This window comes from Ranitomeya imitator, chromosome 8 (assembly GCF_032444005.1).
Source record: "Ranitomeya imitator isolate aRanImi1 chromosome 8, aRanImi1.pri, whole genome shotgun sequence".
In the NCBI taxonomy this organism is placed as follows: Eukaryota; Metazoa; Chordata; class Amphibia; order Anura; family Dendrobatidae; genus Ranitomeya; species Ranitomeya imitator.
Genome location: NC_091289.1, coordinates 70,984,868 through 71,006,117, shown reverse-complemented (window position 1 = coordinate 71,006,117; position 21,250 = coordinate 70,984,868).

The window sequence follows — 21,250 nt, the reverse complement described above, 5'->3', positions numbered from 1 at the left end:
GGCCTCAGTCAATGAAAATGAACTGAGCAAGGCCAGGCACGTCTAGTCGGAATGTGGTCAGAAGTATACAAATCGCATGCTTGTGCTGACATGACTGTCCATCGTCAAGGGAGAATCCTAAAAGTGTGCAGTGCATTAGTTGTGAGAATTCAGAAGCCTGCAATGTCAGGATTCGGCTCTGCAGGTCCCAGTAGTCATCATATGGACACTTCACTCATATGCGACATTCATACTTGTGGTGCTGTGACAATGAGCTTCTCTTCCTGCTTCTCTCAGTTTTTCACTTATCATTGAGAGCATTAGGGAGAGCGGCTCATCGATACATGACTAAGGCCAGAGTCACACTAGAGACGAATACAGACAAGTGCTATGCGAGAAAAAATTGCATAGCACTCGGACCAATGTCAATCTATGGGGCAGCTCCCATCATCTGTTGTTTTCTCAGCCATATAATACTTGCAAACTTCCACCTGATGAAGATTGGGTACCGTCGAAACGCGTTGTGGTTTACACCAATATTCTTGTCTTGGCTTCATTTCAGCGCTCCTGTGACCGTGCTTGTTTTTCCAAGTTTCATTCGCTCCTTCTAGAAGGTGCACGGCTGGAGCTGCATTGAATCCTGCTTCCCTTTTTAACTCCATCACTGCTCTCACAGCGCTCCCAATAGACAGCTATTTTCCTGACTTATATTGTGAGAGCATTCGGCTCCCTGGAACTTTTCAACCTTTTCCCACATATCATGCTTCAAACATAAAGATACCAAATGTACATTTTTGGTGAAGAATCAACAACAAGTGGAACACAATTGTGAAGTTGAACGAAATGTATTGGTTATTTTAAATTTTTGTGGGAATTAAAAAACTGAAAAGTGGGGCATGTAATATTATTCGGCCCCTTTACTTTCAGTGCAGCAAACTCACTCCAGAAGTTCATTGTGGATCTCTGAATGATCCAGTGTTGTCCTAAATGCCTAATGATGATAAATATAATACACCTGTGTGCCATCAAGTCTTAGTATAAATGCACCTGCTCTGTGATAGTCTCAGGGTTCTGTTTGAAGCACAGAAGTTTAAAGCCAGATTTGGATAAAAATGATTTCCAAAACTTTAACCCCTTTCTGACATCAGACGTACTATCCCGTCGAGGTGGGGTGGGCCCCTATGATCACCGACGGGATAGTACGTCATATGCGATCGGCCGCGCTCACGGGGGGAGCGCGGCCGATCGCGGCCGGGTGTCAGCTGCCTATCGCAGCTGACATCCAGCACTATGTGCCAGGAGCGGTCACGGACCGCCCCCGGCTCATTAACCCCCGGCACACCGCGATCAAACATGATCGCGATGTGCCGGCGGTACAGGGAAGCATCGCGCAGGGAGGGGGCTCCCTGCGGGCTTCCCTGAGCCCCCCGCAGCAACGCGATGTGATCGCGTTGCTGCGGGGGTCTCCGTACCTCCGTCCCTGCTCCAGGCCCGGATCCAAGATGGCCGCGGCATCCGGGTCCTGCAGGGAGGGAGGTGGCTTCACAGAGCCTGCTCAGAGCAGGCACTGTGAAGCCTGCAGCGCTCTGAGACAGATCGGTGATCTGACAGAGTGCTGTGCAAACTGTCAGATCACCGATCTGTGATGTCCCCCCCGGGACAAAGTAAAAAAGTAAAAAAAAATTTTCCCAAATGTGTAAAAAAAAAAAGTAAAAAAAAATATTCCTAAATAATGAAAAAAAAAAAATATTATTCCCATAAATACATTTCTTTATCTAAATAAAAAAACAAACAATAAAAGTACACATATTTAGTATCGCCACGTCCGTAACGGCCCAACCTATAAAACTGGCCCACTAGTTAACCCCTTCAGTAAACACCGTAAGAAAAAAAAAAAAAAAACGAGGCAGAAAACAACGCTTTATTATCATACCGCCGAACAAAAAGTGGAATAACACGTGATCAAAAAGACAGATATAAATGACCATAGTACCGTTGAAAGCATCATCTTGTCCCGCAAAAAACAAGCCGCCATACAGCATCATCAGCAAAAAAATAAAAAAGTTAGTCCTGAGAATAAAGCAATGCAAAAATAATTATTTTTTCTATAAAATAGTTTTTATCGTATAAAAGCGCCAAAACATAAAAAAATGATATAAATGAGGTATCGCTGTAATCGTACTGACCCGAAGAATAAAACTGCTTTATCAATTTTACCAAACGCGGAACGGTATAAACGCTTCCCCCAAAAGAAATTCATGAATGGCTGGTTTTTGGTCATTCTGCCTCACAAAAATTGGAATAAAAAGCAATAAAAAAAGTCACGTGCCTGAAAATGTTACCAATAAAAAGTCGGTGCGGAGGGTCTTTTTGCGCCCTCTGCGTGGTTGTTTGTAGGTTTTTGTGCTGACCGCAAAGCTATCTTTCCTATCCTCGGTCTATTCAGTAAGTCGGGCCTCACTTTGCTAAAATCTATTTCATCTCTGTGTTTGTATTTTCATCTTTACTCACAGTCATTATATGTGGGGGGCTGCCTTTTCCTTTGGGGAATTTTTCTGAGGCAAGGTAGGCTTATTTTTCTATCTTCAGGGCTAGCTAGTTTCTCAGGCTGTGCCTGAGGCGCCTAGGTCTGGTCAGGAGCGCTCCACGGCTACCTCTAGTGTGGTATGATAGGATTAGGGATTGCGGTCAGCAGAGTTCCCATGTCTCAGAGCTCGTCCTATGTTTTTAGTAACTATCAGGTCACTTTGTGTGCTCTTAACCACTAGGTCCATTGTGGTTCTGAATCACCAGTTCATAACAGGTTGGGGCTAAAGTTATGGTTAGGGTTTAGATTACATTTACAGTTGGGAATAGGGTTGGGATTAGGGTTAGGGGTGTGGTTAGGGTTACTGTTGTGATTAGGGTTAGGGGTGTGTTTGGATTAGGGTTTCAGTTATAATTGGGGGTTTTCCACTGTTTAGCCACATAAGGGGCTCTCCAAACGCGACATGGCGTCCGATCTCAATTCCAGCCAATTCTGCGTTGAAAAAGTAAAACAGTGCTTCTTCCCTTCCGAGCTCTCCCGTGCGCCCAAACAGGGGTTTACCCCAACATATGCAGTATCAGCGTACTCAGGACAAATAGGACAACAACTTTTGGGGTTGAATTTCTCCTCTTACCCCTGGGAAAATACAAAACTGGGGGCTAAAAAATAATTTTTGGGGGAAAGTTTTTCTATTTTTTATTTTCACGACTCTGCGTTACAAACTGTAGTGAAACACTTGAGGGTTCAAAGCTCTCACAACACATCTAGATAAGTTCCTTAGGTGGTCTAGTTTCCAAAATGGTGTCACTTGTGGGGGTTTCTACATTTTAGGTACATTAGGGGCTCTGCAAACGCAATGTGACACCTGCAGACCATTCCATCTAAGTCTGCATTCCAAATGGAGCTCCTTCTCTTCCGAGCCCTCCCATGCGCCCAAACGGTGGTTCCTCCCCACATATGGGGTATCAGCGCACTCAGGACAAATTGGACAACAAATTTTGGGGCCCAATTTCTCCTGTTACCCTCGGGAAAATACAAAACTGGGGCTAAAATATAATTTTTGTGGGAAAAAATTTTTGTTTTATTTTTACGGCTCTGCATTATATACTTCTGTGAAGCCCTTGGTGGGCCAAAGCGCTCACCACACATCTAGATAAGTTCCTTAGGGGGTCTACTTTCCAAAATGGTGTCACTTGTGGGGGGTTCTACTGTTTAGGTACATTAGGGGCTCTGCAAATGCAATGTGACACCTGCAGACCATTCCATCTAAGTCTGCATTCCAAATGGCGCTCCTTCCCTTCCGAGCCCTCCCATGTGCCCAAACAGTGGTTTACCCCCACATATGGGGTATCAGCGTGCTCAGAACAAATTGTACAACAACTTTTGGGGTCCAATTTCTTCTCTTACCCTTGGGAAAATAAAAAATTTAGGGGCGAAAAAATAATATCTGTGAAAAAATATGATTTTTTATTTTTACGGTTCTGCATTATAAACTTCTGTGAAGCACTTGGTGGGTCAAAGTGCTCACCACACATCTAGATAAGTTCCTTAGGGGGTCTACTTTCCAAAATGGTGTCACTTGTGGGGGGTTTCAATGTTTAGGCACATCAGTGGCTCTCGAAACGCAACATGGCGTCCCATCTCAATTCCAGTCAATTTTGCATTGAAAAGTCAAACGGCGCTCCTTCCCTTCCGAGCTCTCCCATCCGCCCAAACAGTGGTTTACCCCCACATGTGGGGTATCAGCGTACTCAGGACAAATTGTACAACAACTTTTGGGGTTCATTTTCTCCTGTTACCCTTGGTAAAATAAAACAAATTGGAGCTGAAGTAAATTTTTTGTGAAAAAAAGTTAAATGTTCATTTTTATTTAAACATTCCAAAAATTCCTGTGAAGCACCAGAAGGGTTAATAAACTTTTTGAATATGGTTTTGAGCACGTTGAGGGGTGCAGTTTTTAGAATGGTGTCACACTTGGGTATTTTCTATCATATAGACCCCTCAAAATGACTTCAAATGAGATGTGGTCCCTAAAAAAAAATGGTGTTGTAAAAACGAAAAATTGCTGGTCAACTTTTAACCCTTATAACTCCCTAACAAAAAAAAATTTTGGTTCCAAAATTGTGCGGATGTAAAGTAGACATGTGGAAATGTTACTTATTAAGTATTTTGTGTGACATATCTCTGTGATTTAATTGCATAAAAATTCAAAGTTGGAAAATTGCAAAATTTTCATAATTTTCGCCAAATTTCCGTTTTTTTCACAAATAAACGCAGGTACTATCAAAGAATTTTTACCGCTATCATGAAGTACAATATGTCGTGAGAAAACAATGTCAGAATCACTGGGATCCGTTGAAGCGTTCCAGAGTTATAACCTCATAAAGGGACAGTGGTCAGAATTGTAAAAATTGGCCCGGTCATTAACGTGCAAACCACCCTTGGGGGTAAAGGGGTTAAACATCAAAAGGAGCACTGTGCAAGCGATCATATTGAAATGGAAGGAGTATCATACCACTGCAAATCTACCAAGACCCGGCCTTCCCTCTAAACTTTCATCTCAAACAAGGAGAAGAACTGATCAGAGATGCAACCAAGAGGCCCATGATCACTCTGGATGAACTGCAGAGATCTACAGCTGAGGTGGGACAGTCTGTCCACTGTACAAATCTGGCCTTTATGGAAGTGTGGCAAGAAGAAAGCCATAAAAAAGTGTTGTTTAAACTTTGCAACAAACCACCTGGGAGACACCCCAAACATCCGTAAGAAGGTGCTCTGGTCAGATGAAACCAAAATCGAACTTTTTGGCAACAATGCCAAACAATATGTTTGGCGTAAAGGCAACACAGCTCATCACCCTGAACACACCATCTCCACTGTCAAACATGGTGATGGCAGCATCATGGTTTGGGCCTGCTTTTTAAAATTGATGGGAAGATGGATGGAGCCAAATACAGGAAAATTCTTGAAGAAAACCTGTTGGAGTCTGCAAAAGACCTGAGACTGGGATGGAGATTTGTCTTCCTTTTTTTTTTCCAAACTGTTTTTATTAAACATTTTCAATTAAACATTTTCAACATTAGTATATTAACATGCAAACATAGGTACAAGGAATTACCTCCCTCTTTCCGGTATTACAGAAGCCCATTATTAAAGACGGTAACTATTTTAGCGTTCCAATTTGCAAATTAAGGCAAAGTACCTCTCAATCAAGATAAACATAAGGCTAAAAACATAGAATTCAACATGGAAATACAATACGAGTGGACTACCACTCTGTAACTAGATAACCCCAAATGATGAGAGAGGGGAAGTTATAGCTAGAGAAAAAATGAAAAACAAAAAAGAGGGGGGAGGGGTCAACAAACAGACTAGGGAAAGTCGAAGGGAGGGAGGGGGGGGGGGGACACACGGCTCCGCACTTCGCCCAATGTGTTATTTAGGAGACAACTCCGCTCACAAGGGTGTTCGGCCCGCTACCGCCTGTTCCAGAAACCATGTAGTTGTACAGAAGCATTGTTTGAGCCTCTGTTGTATATGCGTTGGAAGGATGGGTATAAGTGGCTGCCATAGTTCAAAAAAATTTTGGGTTTTTAGTTCCTTCTGAAGGGATGCTTCCACCCAATCCATCCTAAATAGGAAGGAGAGTTTGTCCAGGAAGATCCTCAGGGTGGGCACATTAGGTGCCAGCCAGGTTTGTAAAATCGTTTTCCGGGCCGAGGCCGAAATCATGTACAAGAATTTTCTACCATGAGTGGGGATCACAGCCCCTTCATTAGTAATGTACCCGAAAAGAGCCCAGGCTGGGGTGAGAGCTACTCTATATGGTGTATGCGTATGAGTAAATACAAGTATGCGTTGCCAAAATTGTTGGATTTGTGAGCAAGCCCATAAACAGTGGAACATGTCTGCCTCGGCCTCTCCACACCTGGAACAGATCGGACTCGGTATATTACCCATAAGAAAGTTGCGCCTTGGCGAGATATAGGATTTATGCATAATTTTCAACGCCATTTCCCAATAAGATATAAACGGTGTAAATTTAAGCGTGTTCCTCAACATTTGCAAAATCAGAGTAGGTGTCAATGACGGGTCACGGAGCTGCCACTTCATTATTCCTGTGGAATGTTCTTCCCTCTTGGTCTCAGTTCTTAGGAATGTATAGTAGTCTGACACAAGCCGTTTCGTCAGCTTGCATGTGGTAAGTTTGGTTATCAGCTTATCCTGCCAATCATTATCACTGAAGCCACAAGTAACACTCGTCACATAGCTCTGTAGTTGCATGAAGTGGAAAGGGTGTGTATTGATGAAATCAAATAAAAGTGTCGCCTGGTTGAAAGTAAGGACCTTTTTGGAATGTACATCCACTATGTCTCCCACCCTGCCCAGGCCTAATGTTTGCCAACCATGAAAAATGTGGTGTGCCTTCCCTGCCTGAAACCTAGAATTAGTACAAAACGTCTGTGCCAGTGACACCCGTGGCGATAGCCCCAACCCACGGCGTATGACAACCCAAGACCGCCAAATTGTTGTAAACAGAGGATTGGCTCTCAGCTCCTGGGGCATCAATGTATAAGGCTCATGTAATACGTTTACCAGTGACCTACCTCCCATTAGTGATGTTTCAACCGCTAGAGCTGAGTATATAGAGGTACCCTTCAACCAGTCTCGGAGAATTCGCATGTTTGCTGCCAGGTTATACAGCTTAATGTCTGGGAAATTCACTCCGCCACTGGTTCGGGTTTGTGTGAGGGTGTGGAATCCTATTCTGGGCCTCTTCCCTTGCCAAATAAATCTGCGAAACAAACGGTTATTATTATGTTCATCCACTTGTCTCAGATAAAATGGCAGGACATTAAATAGATATAATAATCGGGGAAATGAGATCATTTTTATCAAATTTGCCCGGCCTATGAAGGACAGGGTAAACTTTTCCCATGCTGTCAACTCGTCCTGTAATGAGGTGATGTATGTTTGCAGGTTAGTTTTGTAAAGTTTTGCCGGGTCTCTCGTGATCTGGACCCCCAGGTAAGTCAAGGAGTGAGTCTTCCAGTGCAAAGAGTGTTCCTGTGTCCAACGTGGTTCAGAAGGCCCAGAGAGCATCAATGCCTCAGACTTACCAACATTTATGGTGAAACCCACCAACGCCCCCTTCTGTTCTATTGTTCTAAGGAGCGGGCCCAGAGACTCCCGCGGGTTTGACAGGAAAATCAATAAGTCATCAGCAAAGGCCACAATCTTAATTTCTGTCGCCCCATATCGTATGCCCTGAAGACCTGTCCAGCCATGGAGATACTGTAAGAAAGGGTCCAAAGCCAGGTTGAACAATAAGGGTGATATCGGGCATCCCTGTCTCGCCCCTCTTTCCAAATTAATCCGGGGAGACATCAAGTTGTTCACCCAAAGCCTAGTAGTCGCGCCACGTTGAATATTCTGCAGAAATCCCAGAAAAGTCTCTCCAAAACCCCTGTAGCGCAATACTGTATTTAAAAATTTCCATGAGATCGAATCAAACGCTTTCTCCGCGTCAAGGCTGAGAAGCATTGTCCGGGGGTAGTTTTGTTGTTTGGCCATAACCGTAGCCGCCACCGCCAATCGGACCCCTAAGGTCGAGTGTCGCCCCCTCGTAAACCCCAACTGTGAGGGTGTCAATACCTGTGGCAGAAATACCTGCAGTCTATTCGCCAATATTTTAGCTAAAAGTTTGTAGTCAACATTCATTAGTGAAATAGGGCGAAAGGAGCTCACATCAAGGGGATCTTTATTTGGTTTGGGTATAAGAATTGTGTGGGCCTCATGAAAGCCCTCCACCACCTCCCCTTTAAGATAAATATCATTGAGTATATCCACTAGAATAGGGGTATTATACGGTTGCAAAAGCTTATAATATTCTATGGTCAGTCCATCAGGTCCCGGAGACTTATTATTATGGAAAGATTTAACCGTCGATTGCACCTCCTCAATGGTTATCGGGGCAGACAAGAAATCTCTCTGCTCTGCTGTCAGCTTTGTGGGCTCCACCGAGGAAATTAAGTCCCATGCACCCTGGGCGTCATACGGTCTCTCTTTATAAAGTGTGGTATAGTATGTTATAAACGCCTGTTGTATCTCAAGTGGCGAGGTGACTAGTCGGTTACTTTTGGGTTGTTGAATCTGCAGGATTGTGCGCTTGGAGGTATGCGGCTTAGTCAGACGGGCCAGTAAACTACCCGTCTTCCCCCCCCATCTATGGTAATGATTTTTTGTGAACTCTATATGAGATTTGTCTTCCAACAAGACAATGATCCCAAACATAAAGCAAAATCTACAATGGAATGGTTCACAAATAAACGTATCCAGGTGTTAGAATGGCCAAGTCAAAGTCCAGACCTCAATCCAATCGAGAATCTGTGGAAAGAGCTGAAAACTGCTGTTCACAAACGATCTCCATCAAACCTCACTGAGCTCGAGCTGTTTGCCAAGGAACAATAGGCAAGAATTTCAGTCTCATGATGTACAAAACTGATAGATACATACCCCAAGCGACTTTGAGCTGTAATCGCAGCAAAAGGTGGCACTACAAAGTATTAAGTTAAAGGGGCCGAATAATATTGCATGCCCCACTTTTCAGTTTTTGAATTTCACCAAAAATTAAAAATAACCAATACATTTTGTTCAACTTCACAATTGTGTTCCACTTTTTGTTGATTCTTCACCAAAAATTTTCATTTGGTATCTTTATGTTTGAAGCATGACGTGGGAAAAGGTTGAAAAGTTCCAGGGAGCCAAATACTTTTGCAAGGCACCGTATGTCCCTCACTAATAATGTTAGTAGTGTGTGTCTCAAATTTTGGAGCTGTAGATGTTAAAATAAAGAATTGAATCACGGAAAAAGTGGTGTGGGCTCCAGCGCAATTTTCTCCGCCAGAGAGAGAAAGCCAGTGACTCAGGGCAGATATTAATAGCCCAGAGAGGGACCATGGTTATTGTCCCCGCCCCGGCTATTTTTACAGAAGAACAAGGGCTTTGCTTGTATTGAGAGCGTAATAAAGATGGAAAACCTGTGTGTTTAATTATTTCATTAAAATTCTTTATTCTTAATGTATGTGTAATTTTTTTTAACCCTTTCATACTATTGGATTAATAATGGATAGATGTCTTATTGACACCTCTCCATTATTAACCAGGATTAATGTCACCTTACAATAGCAAGGTGACATTAACCCCTTATTACCCCATATGCCACTACTACAGGGCAATGGGAAGAGAGAGGCTAAGTGCCGGTATAGGCGCATCTAGGCTATTAATATCTGCCCTCAGTCACTGGCTTTCCCTCTCTGGCGGAGAAAAGTGCGCAGGAGCCCACACTATTTTTTTTCCTTGATTTAATTGTTTAATTTAACACGTACAGCTCCAAAATTTGACACACACACTAGTAACATTATTAGTGGGGGACATATATAAATCTAACGGCTATGCAATGGTTTACTGAATGGAAACCATGTCTCATATCCTGTCGGGTTCTGTAATGATTTACCAAAAGCCGACAAATGAATTACCGGCTATTCTGCTATCTAGCTATATATATATATATATATATATATATATATACATATCTACTATATAATTGTATAAGGGTCACTTCCCTCTTTCTGTCTGTCTGTCTGTCTATCACGGATATTCATTGATTGCGGCCTCTGTCTGTCATGGAAATCCAAGTCGCTGATTGGTCGTGGCAAAACGCCCACGACCATTGCCACGAGCAATCAGCAACGGCCATAGTCTGGCAGTGAAATGGCCGCTGCTTTACTGCCCTGCAGTCAGCGCTGAGCGCTTACACATGGTTAATGCCAGCGTTAACGGACCGCGGTGTAACACACTCTGTTAACGCAGCTATTAACCCTGTGTGACCAACAGCATCAATAAACACCGAAGAAAACATCCTTCACACAGGGCCAATAAAATCCATATATACTTTATTAATAAATGGTTTAAAAAGTGGTACGCAGTAACAGGTAAAAAACCACAGAACAGGCAAAGAGGTGGGCTAACCAGGGAGACAAACTCCAAATATAGTGACAAAATATATTATAATGCAAAACATAACATGTAGTTGTGCCAAGTGACCATGTACAAACATGCAAATAAATAACAAAGTAAATGTAAATGTAAATGGTAATAATAATTACCTAAGGAGCACTCCTGGAGACCCACCACATCCGACGCGCATTTCGCAATGAAATGCTTCGTCCAGGGTGGTTGGGTACTGGCCAGTAAAGGTATATATGTCCCTAAGGACCAATAGGAACAGTACTTGGATTGATTAAATAATAAAATGCTCCTGTGTCCGCGTACGCAATGAGATCCTGAGGCGACCGACACAGAAACATCTACCAACAGAAGACGAGAAGGGGAGGAACAGAGCATGCGCCAATGACCAGAAACCATGGATATGATCACAAAGGCACTACATACTTGGGGTGCCTGCTGACGTAACATCCACCGCACATGATCCGGCAATCACTTCTGGTATCCATGCAGCCTACCTTCTATGTTCCCGGCTGCAAGCCACTATAACACACAGCCGATGCAACATCTGGTGCACCCCAGAAGGTAACCATGGCCACCAAGCGCCGCTAACGGCGCGCATATACCAACTATCATTAACCTGGAATGCCTGCTGACGTAACATCCGGTGCACATGATCCGGCAATAACTTCCGGTGTCTATGCCGGACACCTACCCTTCTATGTTCTGGCTGCAAGTCACTGTAACACACAGCCGACGCAACATCCAGTGCGCCCCAGCACGTAACCATGGTCACCACAACGCTACCGATGGCGCGCGTACACCATCTGTTGTTAACATATACAAGGTAACCCGCGCATGCGCTGGACAGGCTAAGAAGGATAACGGCAAGGTGATTGGTCGGGCTAGAAAGGCCCAAGTCTATAGCAATTAAATCGCACCAATCAGTAAAAATTATTGGAGCCAGCGACAGTGCAACAGTGCGTAAAAAGTGAACTATAAAGTGCGCAGTGACCCGACTAAAGATGTGAATCTGTAATGAAATAGTGTTAGAACAGAACAAATAAAGACAAATACATAAAAAGGCACAGATTCTACCCAAATGTTAAAAATCATTAAGAAAATATAGTGTACTATATATAACAATGTACATCACATATACGCCAATGAATACCAGCGGTGGAACAACATATAAAGTGCAATATGTGAAAAGGTACATATGATTAATAAAAGTTGCACAGTAAGTACATGGGCACAAACACACAACACATACCTATAGAAATAGCCATAAACATCAAATATTTAAAAGAATTTATTGAAGATCAAAAAGTCCAATGTATAGCAAGGATAAATCCAACACCGATAACGCTCAGTTCCAATTCTCCAAATTCCATATCAAGTACTAACACCAAGGTCCTATAGAATAAAAACAAAAAAATATAACAAACAAAAAAATAAAAAAAAATAAAAACCAGCTAAAAACCAGGAACCAAAGAATGCAAACCTAATACTCTAGTAACAACCCATTATTAAATATGAAGACCTTAATGTATACAGAATACAACCCCAAGAGCTATACCGGTAGGAAGGGAGCATAACTGTTGTGATCATTAAGACCCAGGGGCATGATAGTATCCAGCTTATAAATCCACCTAGCCTCCCTCTGGGCCAGCATCCTCTTCCAATTTCCCCCTCTCTGTCCAATAAAGACCCGATTGATACCTTTAATCCGTAACCCATTAGGGTCACACCCATGCAGGGCCTTAAAGTGCCTCGGGATGGGTTTTAATCTTTGAGGGTCATCCACAGCCAATGCCCCCTCAATGTCTAAAACGTGTTCACGTACCATTCTACAAAACTCACGTGTGGTCATCCCAACATAAATGAGACCGCACGGGCAGGTTGCGTGATACACCACAGCTTTGGTTGTGCATGTGATGGTGTGGGTAATCTGGTAAACCTTATCACCCTTTGAATCAGAGAAATCAGAGGCCGTATCAATGTTAGAGCATGCTAAACATTTGCTGCAACTAGTACATCCCCACTTAGGACCCTGAGCACCAAAAATGAAAATTGGGCCAGGACCTTTGTGGTCACTATGCACCAGCTGATCTCTTAAGCTAGGAGAATGCCTAAAGGTAATAAAGGGGCGTGGTCCCACACATTTAGCCAGAAGTTTGTCTGTCATAAGGACCGACCAGTATTTATTAATGGCCCTCCTCACATCATCACTCCTGGAACAGAAGTCCAACACACAACGTACCTGATCGGGATTTTTGTCCTTCTTTTGTTTCTGCAATAGAGTGTTCCTTTGACTACGATGTGCCCTTTGGTAGGAGCGACAAATGGTCTTCTTCCCATAGCCACGATCCTTGAACCGTGTGCACAAATCCTGGGCCTGTTTCTCAAATAATTCATCGCTGGAGCAAATTCTTCTGGCACGTACAAATTGTCCAGTAGGGATGTTTTTAATTAAATGGTATGGGTGCTGTGAAGACGAATGCAGAAGGGAATTAACAGACGTTTCCTTGTGAAATAAGGCTGTATGAACAGTACCATCATTTCCAACCATAATAGAGATATCCAGGAAGTCAATTTTTCTGGTCTCATACTTGTATGTCAGCTTAATGTTCTTGACATTATAATTTAATACATCGATGAATACATCCAGTTCTTCCTGTGTCCCCTGCCATACCATCAAAACATCATCGATGTATCTCCACCATGAGACCACCTTATGGCTCAAAGGATGTGAACTGGTCTGAAAAATTTCCCTCTCCCATAAACCCAAAAACAAATTAGCGTAAGAGGGCGCACAAGACGCCCCCATCGCGGTGCCCTGTAACTGAAGAAAAAAAGAATCCTGAAACATAAAAAAATTGTGTGTAAGAACAAAATCCAAAGCCTTAACCAAAAAACTACACAAATCATGATCCAAACCACTATTTGCAAGAAAAAAAGATGTTGCATCTAGGCCATCCTGGTGTCGAATCGAAGTATATAGCGATTAGACATTGCAGGTGACCAGAGACATTTTCTTCTCCAATTGTAAGCCATCTAATTTCTTCAGGACATCTGTAGTGTCCTTAAGAAATGACGGCAACACCTCAACCAAAGGTTTCAAATAGAAGTCGATTAATTTGGAGATTGGATCGCATAAACTGTTAACCACAGACCCAATAGGCCTACCTGGGGGTGTGACCGGATCCTTATGAATTTTGGGTAGAAGGTATATACTTGCTACCATAGGATCTTCATTCCACAAACCATCTCTCTGTTTGGATGTCAAAACACCTCCAGAGGGTTGAATGTTAGTTTTTTGTAGCACACAGAGTTTCTCAACTGTCTCATCATCTCTTTTTCATAAGCTGATTTAGACCATACCACCACATTACCACCTTTATCAGATGGTTTGACAATTACCTCCTTTAGGCCTTTCAATTCTCTCAAAGCTTGTCTCTCGTCATGATTGAGGTTATCCCTCTTAATGGTTTCCGGAATGGCTTCAATATCTTTCATAACCAACTGAACAAATAGATCAATAGCAGGCACAGTGCCAATCTGTGGAAAATTTTTAGACTTGGGAAGCAGATACTTGGGGAACTGCTTAGAGGTAACTGCCTCCTCAGCTAGCTCTTCTAGAATCTGGAGTACTTCCGCTTCTGTTTCTGTAGGGGATGGAACCACAGAAGGTTGTTGGCAATATAATCTCCTAAAAAACATCTTACGCGCAAATAAATTCAAATCTTTCAAGATAGAAAAGTGATCGGGGGCAGAAGACGGAGAAAATGAAAGACCGTTACTCAAAACTGCCACCTGGGCCTCAGACAAATGTCCGAAAGATTAATTACCTTCATGAGGTTTCTCTGTGGTTCTTCATCACCTTCATCCAGGTTAACGTTTAGTCTCTTCCTGGTATTGTATCTCCGGGATCGATCTTTCTTCCGCCTCTGATTATACCGCGTATAATTCTGTTCACCCACGTTACTTGAGGACATAGATGTGCCAGCACTAGAAGTGCTGGATACCTCAGATGTAACTCTTCCTTTATCCTGCGTACCAAAGTGCGCCCATCTATAAACTTTATTTTCATTTTTATCCTGAAGATCTCGTTGGAATTTTTTATTTTTTATTAGCGGAAATGTCTTTCTCCCATTCATCACAGAATGTGTCAATCTCTTTTTTAAAATTGTCAAACTCTTCCTGTGCACATTCCTTCTGAAACTTTTTATAGATCTCGTCAATTTCCAATCCTAGATCGTTAATGGATTTACTATTAATGTCCACAAGAATAGACATAAACGTCAAGGAGCATGTATGGCAGGCTGCCTCCCAACGGGTTCTCAAAGCCACGTCATTGACAGGAAAGGAGGGAAAAATCTTTACCCGTAAACCTCTTGGGATTAGATTCTTAGAAATGTAACTCTCAAGAAATAGCAGGCAATAGCAATAGCAAGTATGTAGTGCCTTTGTGATCATGGCCATGGTTTCTGGTCACTGGTGCATGCTCTGTTCCTCCCCTTCTCATCTTCTGTTGGTAGATGTTTCTGTGTCGGTCGCCTCAGGATCTCATTGCGTATGCCGACACAGGGGCATTTTATTATTTAATCAATCCAAGTACCGTTCCTATTGGTCCTTAGGGACAAATATACCTTTACTGGCCAGTACCCAACCACCGCTGGACGAAGCATTTCATTGCGAAACGTGCGTCGGGTGTGGTGGGTCTTCCGGAGCGCTCCTTAGGTAATTATTGATTATTACCATTTACACTTGTATTTACTTTGTTATTTATTTGCATGTTTGTACATGGTCACTTAGCATAACTACATGTTATGTTTTGCATTATAATATATTTTGCCACTATATTTGGAGTTTGTCTCCCTGGTTAGCCCACCTCTTTGCCTGTGCTGTGGTTTTTCACCTGTTACTGCTTACCACTTTTAAACCATTTATCAATAACGTATATATGGATTTTATTGGCCCTGTGTGAAGGATGTTTTCTTTGGTGTTTGTAGCTGTTATTCCCTTCATGGTATATATATATGGGATACATATAGGTGTTTTCAACAGCATCAATAGTAAAAAGATTTAATGTTACAAATAATAATAATAAAAAAAAGGTTATTCTCACCTTCCGAGGTCACCTGCTGTCCTCGACAGTGCAAGCGGCAGGTTCCGGTGCCAAGGATGCTATGCAAGAAGGACCTGTCGTGACGTCACGGTCATGTGACCGCAACGTCATCACAAGTCCTGCACTCATACTAACCCTGGGACTGGAAGCTGCCGCGTGCACCGCACACAGGCGCCAGGACTTCAAGGGGCCTTCGGAAGGTGAGTATATGTTTATTTTTTATTTTAAGTCTTTTTTAACCACGCATATAGTGCCCACATTGCTATATACTACGTGGGCTGTGTTACATACTGCGTGAGCTCTGTTATATACTACATCTCTGTGCTATATACTATGTAGCTGGGCAATATACAATGTGACTGTGCAATATACAACGTGACTGTCCAATATACTAAGTGGCTGTGCAATATACTACGTGCTCTGTGTCATATACTACATATCTGTGCAATATACTATGTGGCTGTGTCGGTTCTGTTATATACTACGTCGACTGTGCAATATACTACGTGGCTCTGTTATATACTACGTGGCTGTGCAATATTCCACGTAGCTATGCAATATACTACGTGCCTCTACAATATGCTACGTGGCTATGTTATACACTACGTGGCTCTCCTATATACTACGTCGCTGACCAATATACTACATAGCTGTGCAATACACTTCATAGCTGTGCAATACACTACGTGGCTATGTTATATACTACGTGGCTGTGTTATATATTACATAGCTCTGCTATATACTACGTAGCCATGTTATATACTATGTGGCTGTGTGATATACTACGTAGCTCTGCTATATACTACATACACTGTGTTACATACTACGTAGCACTGTTATAAACTATGTAGCTATGTTATACACTACGTCGGTTGTGTTATATACTACGTCACTGTGCAATATAGTACATAGCCTGTGCTATATACGGGCCACCATCTAGTGTATATATATATATATATATATATATATATACGTCTCACTCATATATATATATATGTATATACAGTGGGGCAAAAAAGTATTTAGTCAGTCAGCAATAGTGCAAGTTCCACCACTTAAAAAGATGAGAGGCGTCTGTAATTTACATCATAGGTAGACCTCAACTATGTGAGCCAAACTGAGAAAAAAAAATCCAGAAAATCACATTGTCTGTTTTTTTAACATTTTATTTGCATATTATGGTGGAAAATAAGTATTTGGTCAGAAACAAACAATCAAGATTTCTGGCTCTCACAGACCTGTAACTTCTTCTTTAAGAGTCTCCTCTTTCCTCCACTCATTACCTGTAGTAATGGCACCTGTTTAAACTTGTTATCAGTGTAAAAAGACACCTGTGCACACCCTCAAACAGTCTGACTCCAAACTCCACTATGGTGAAGACCAAAGAGCTGTCAAAGGACACCAGAAACAAAATTGTAGCCCTGCACCAGGCTGGGAAGACTGAATCTGCAATAGCCAACCAGCTTGGAGTGAAGAAATCAACAGTGGGAGCAATAATTAGAAAATAGAAGACATACAAGACCACTGATAATCTCCCTCGATCTGGGGCTCCACACAAAATCCCACACCGTGGGGTCAGAATGATCACAAGAACGGTGAGCAAAAATCCCAGAACCACGCGGGGGGACCTAGTGAATATACTGCAGAGAGCTGGGACCAATGTAACAAGGCCTACCATAAGTAACACACTACGCCACCATGGACTCAGATCCTGCAGTGCCAGACGTGTCCCACTGCTTAAGCCAGTACATGTCCGGGCCCGTCTGAAGTTTGCTAGAGAGCATTTGGATGATCCAGAGGAGTTTTGGGAGAATGTCCTATGGTCTGATGAAACCAAACTGGAACTGTTTGGTAGAAACACAACTTGTCGTGTTTGGAGGAAAAAGAATACTGAGTTGCATCCATCAAACACCATACCTACTGTAAAGCATGGTGGTGGAAACATCATGCTTTGGGGCTGTTTCTCTGCAAAGGGGCCAGGACGACTGATCCGGGTACATGAAAGAATGAATGGGGCCATGTATCGTGAGATTTTGAGTGCAAACCTCCATCCATCAGCAAGGGCATTGAAGATGAAACGTGGCTGGGTCTTTCAACATGACAATGATCCAAAGCACACCGCCAGGGCAACGAAGGAGTGGCTTCGTAAGAAGCATTTCAAGGTCCTGGAGTGGCCTAGCCAGTCTCCAGATCTCAACCCTATAGAAAACCTTTGGAGGGAGTTGAAAGTCCGTGTTGCCAAGCGAAAAGCCAAAAACATCACTTCTCTAGAGGAGATCTACATGGAGGAATGGGCCAACATACCAACAACAGTGTGTGGCAACCTTGTGAAGACTTACAGAAAACGTTTGACCTCTGTCATTGCCAACAAAGGATATATTACAAAGTATTGAGATGAAATTTTGTTTCTGACCAAATACTTATTTTCCACCATAATATGCAAATAAAATGTTAAAAAAACAGACAATGTGATTTTCTGGATTTTTTTTTCTCAGTTTGTCTCCCATAGTTGAGGTCTACCTATGATGTAAATTACAGACGCCTCTCATCTTTTTAAGTGGTGGAACTTGCACTATTGCTGACTGACTAAATACTTTTTTGCCCCACTGTATATATATATACAGTATATAGACTGTATATATGCTTTCATGAATATTTAAGCCCATGGATCCATTATATGTCCATTTTGCAACCCGGCGAGAAAATCTCGCCATACTGATGTTACATGGATGCTTATTTGCGAGAAAATCGCATCCTCGCACTGCACACGGATGACATACAAATCACTGTTCTGGGAACATTTCTGCGATTCTCGTCTGTGTAAAACGGACCTTTTTTTATACATTGTGTGTGACTCCAGCTTAAGTGTGCAAATCGCATATATCCTTGGGGGGTGAGGGGGGTGCAAACTGAATTCTTGCCCCGGGTGCCAGAAACCCTAGATACACCTCTGCCTCATTCCCCTGACCACAACTGTTGCCTTTAGTGATTTTCATTTACTGAAAAATAAACCACAGTAATTGAATATATCAATATTATATAATATTAAAGGGACACTGTCATCTGAATTTGGAGGGAACAATCTTCAGCCATGGAGGCGGGGTTTTGGGGTTTTTGATTCACCCTTTCCTTACCCGCTGGCTGCATGCTGGCTGCAATATTGGATTGAAGTTCATTCTCTGTCCTCCGTAGTACATGCCTGCACAAGGCAAGATTGCACCTTGTGGGCAGCACGGTGGCGCAGTGGTTAGCCTTGCAGCGCTGGGGTCCTGGGTTCTAATCCCACCCAGGACAACATCTGCAAAGAGTTTGTATGTTCTCTCCGTGTTTGCGTGGGTTTCCTCCGGGCACTCCGGTTTCCTCCCACATTCCAAAGACATACTGATAGGGATTCTAGATTGTGAGCCCCATCGGGGACAGCGATGATAATGTGTGCAAAACTGTAAAGCGCTGCGGAATATGTTAGCGCTATATAAAAATAAAGATTATTATTATTATTATTCAATCCAATATTGCAGCCAGCATGCAGTCAGCGGGTAAGGAAAGGGTGAATCAAGCACCCAAAAACCCCGCCTCCATGGCTGAAGATTGTTCCCTCCAAATTCAGGTGACAGTGTCCCTTTAATAAAAATTCACAAATCAGAACTTTTCTTTTTAATGGAATTTGGCCAAGGGTAATGCAAAGTAATAAGTGCGTGTCAGAGCTTGTAGGAGCGGAGTTTTTAATGAGGAGAATTCTACTATTCATCAGTCCTCAGCCTCTTACCTGTTCCCTCCCAGAGCTGATTACTCATTGTTATCCTGTCTGTTTATCAAGTGATAAAGCACAAAATCTCTAGGTCCATAGAGTTGTGTTATCAGACGAGTTCTGCAAGGGCTGAACAACAAATCCCAGTGTATGTATCCATAGCTATACTGTGAAGTTTTAATAATTCCTGCTGGGGGTCTGACTGCTGATGCCCTCAGCAATCATGAGACTTGTGGCTCTGAAGAAGCAGTGTTCGATCATGTTCACTGCCACTGTAGGATGCTAGCAGGTGCGTAGGATGCAGTGACACACAGGAGGCAGAGCAAGGGTTAACAGGTATTTTATATAAAACAATAGTAGGTCAAGCAGGGGGGTACTATTATAAAGGTAACAACAGCTTAACTTATCACTCTCTGGGCCTTTGTGGAAGGTGGAAGGAAGATCCCTCGGTGGTGCCGCAGGCGGCACGAGATGTCTCTGATCCGGTCCCACAGAAAGGCGATGCACTGTCTCCTCATGGTGGTGAATCCTCCGGGTCCATCGCCATGTGGTCTCCTGGTACGAGCATGAGATGTTGTAGAGGTCCACGGCACAGCGGACGAAGCAAACAGTTCAGACAAGGCCGTAGAAGAAATACACAGTCCAGCGGTCATGGCCACAGGAGCAGGCCGGTTCTCAGTGGGCACTGCAGGGAAATGACTAAGTGGTGCCTCCGTGGTGGTCAGCGGAACAATGCTATGCAGTCCGTACAGGTCACTGTATGGTGCTAAGGTCTCTCTGGGCTGTGTATCATCAGTCAAGATGGTTTTGCTAACCGGGTATGATGGCACGGATAGCTGGCGTGGGTAAGTCGAGAGGGAGTCAACCGTCTCTGTGCTCATATGCTGGTTCCCCGCCAAAAGCCTCGTCTTCCCACGCACACCGCTATTTAAGTCAGTCCCGTCCACCAGTCAGGTGTCCTGGCCTGCTCCGGTCAGAAATCTCTTCCCCCGGAATAATGGTCACAGTCCCGACAGTTCCGGCCCAAACACACAGGAGGGACCGTCCGCCTGGTCCTCCTCCCTACACCTTCTTATTCATTCTTAATGGAACTGTTGGAGATAGGTAAGTGCTGCTCCTGGCCGATCTGTGGGATTCCCATAAGAATGAATAAAGCAGATGATACGTTCTTGGGATCAGTGAGGGTCCCAGTGATAAGGAAGTTATCACTTATCCCACGAATAAAGGATAACTTCCAAATGTGAGAAGACCCCTTTAACTGGAATGGAAAATGACTAAGGGCTCCTTTTCACTTGCAAGAAATATGTGTGAGTCTCGCATGTTAAAACCAAGCTCTGGCACCGGCACTCCAGAGCGGAGCGTGCGGCTGCATAGCAATACATGGAGCTCCGCTCTGGAGTGCTGGCGCCAGAGCTTGGTTTTAACATGCGAGACTTGCACGCAAGTGCAAAGGAGCCCTTACTCCTGCATGTATTGCTGTGGATATTTTGGTTAGAGTCTCCTGCTTTTAATTATTAGATATAATTTTGGAAGAATGTAGAGGCGGAAATGTTTCATCTGTACATATGGAATTAATGGCGCTATATAAGTGAGTAAAATAAATAAATAAATCTCACATGTGCAGGATACAACAGCCATTCACATGACTCAGCTGTGTGCAGGGGAGGGATAGCTTTTATATCCTTGTCATATGTAAGGGTGTGACAGGCCGGACATGCTGCACATTTCTATTTTGTAGGTCATAGGGGGGTTGTGTATTATATCTGTGTGATTCATCTGTAAGGTGGGGGGACACGGACTCTGTGCTCCTGATCCCCTGTATAAAGAGGAGGCACAGACTCTGGTTATTACACACTTC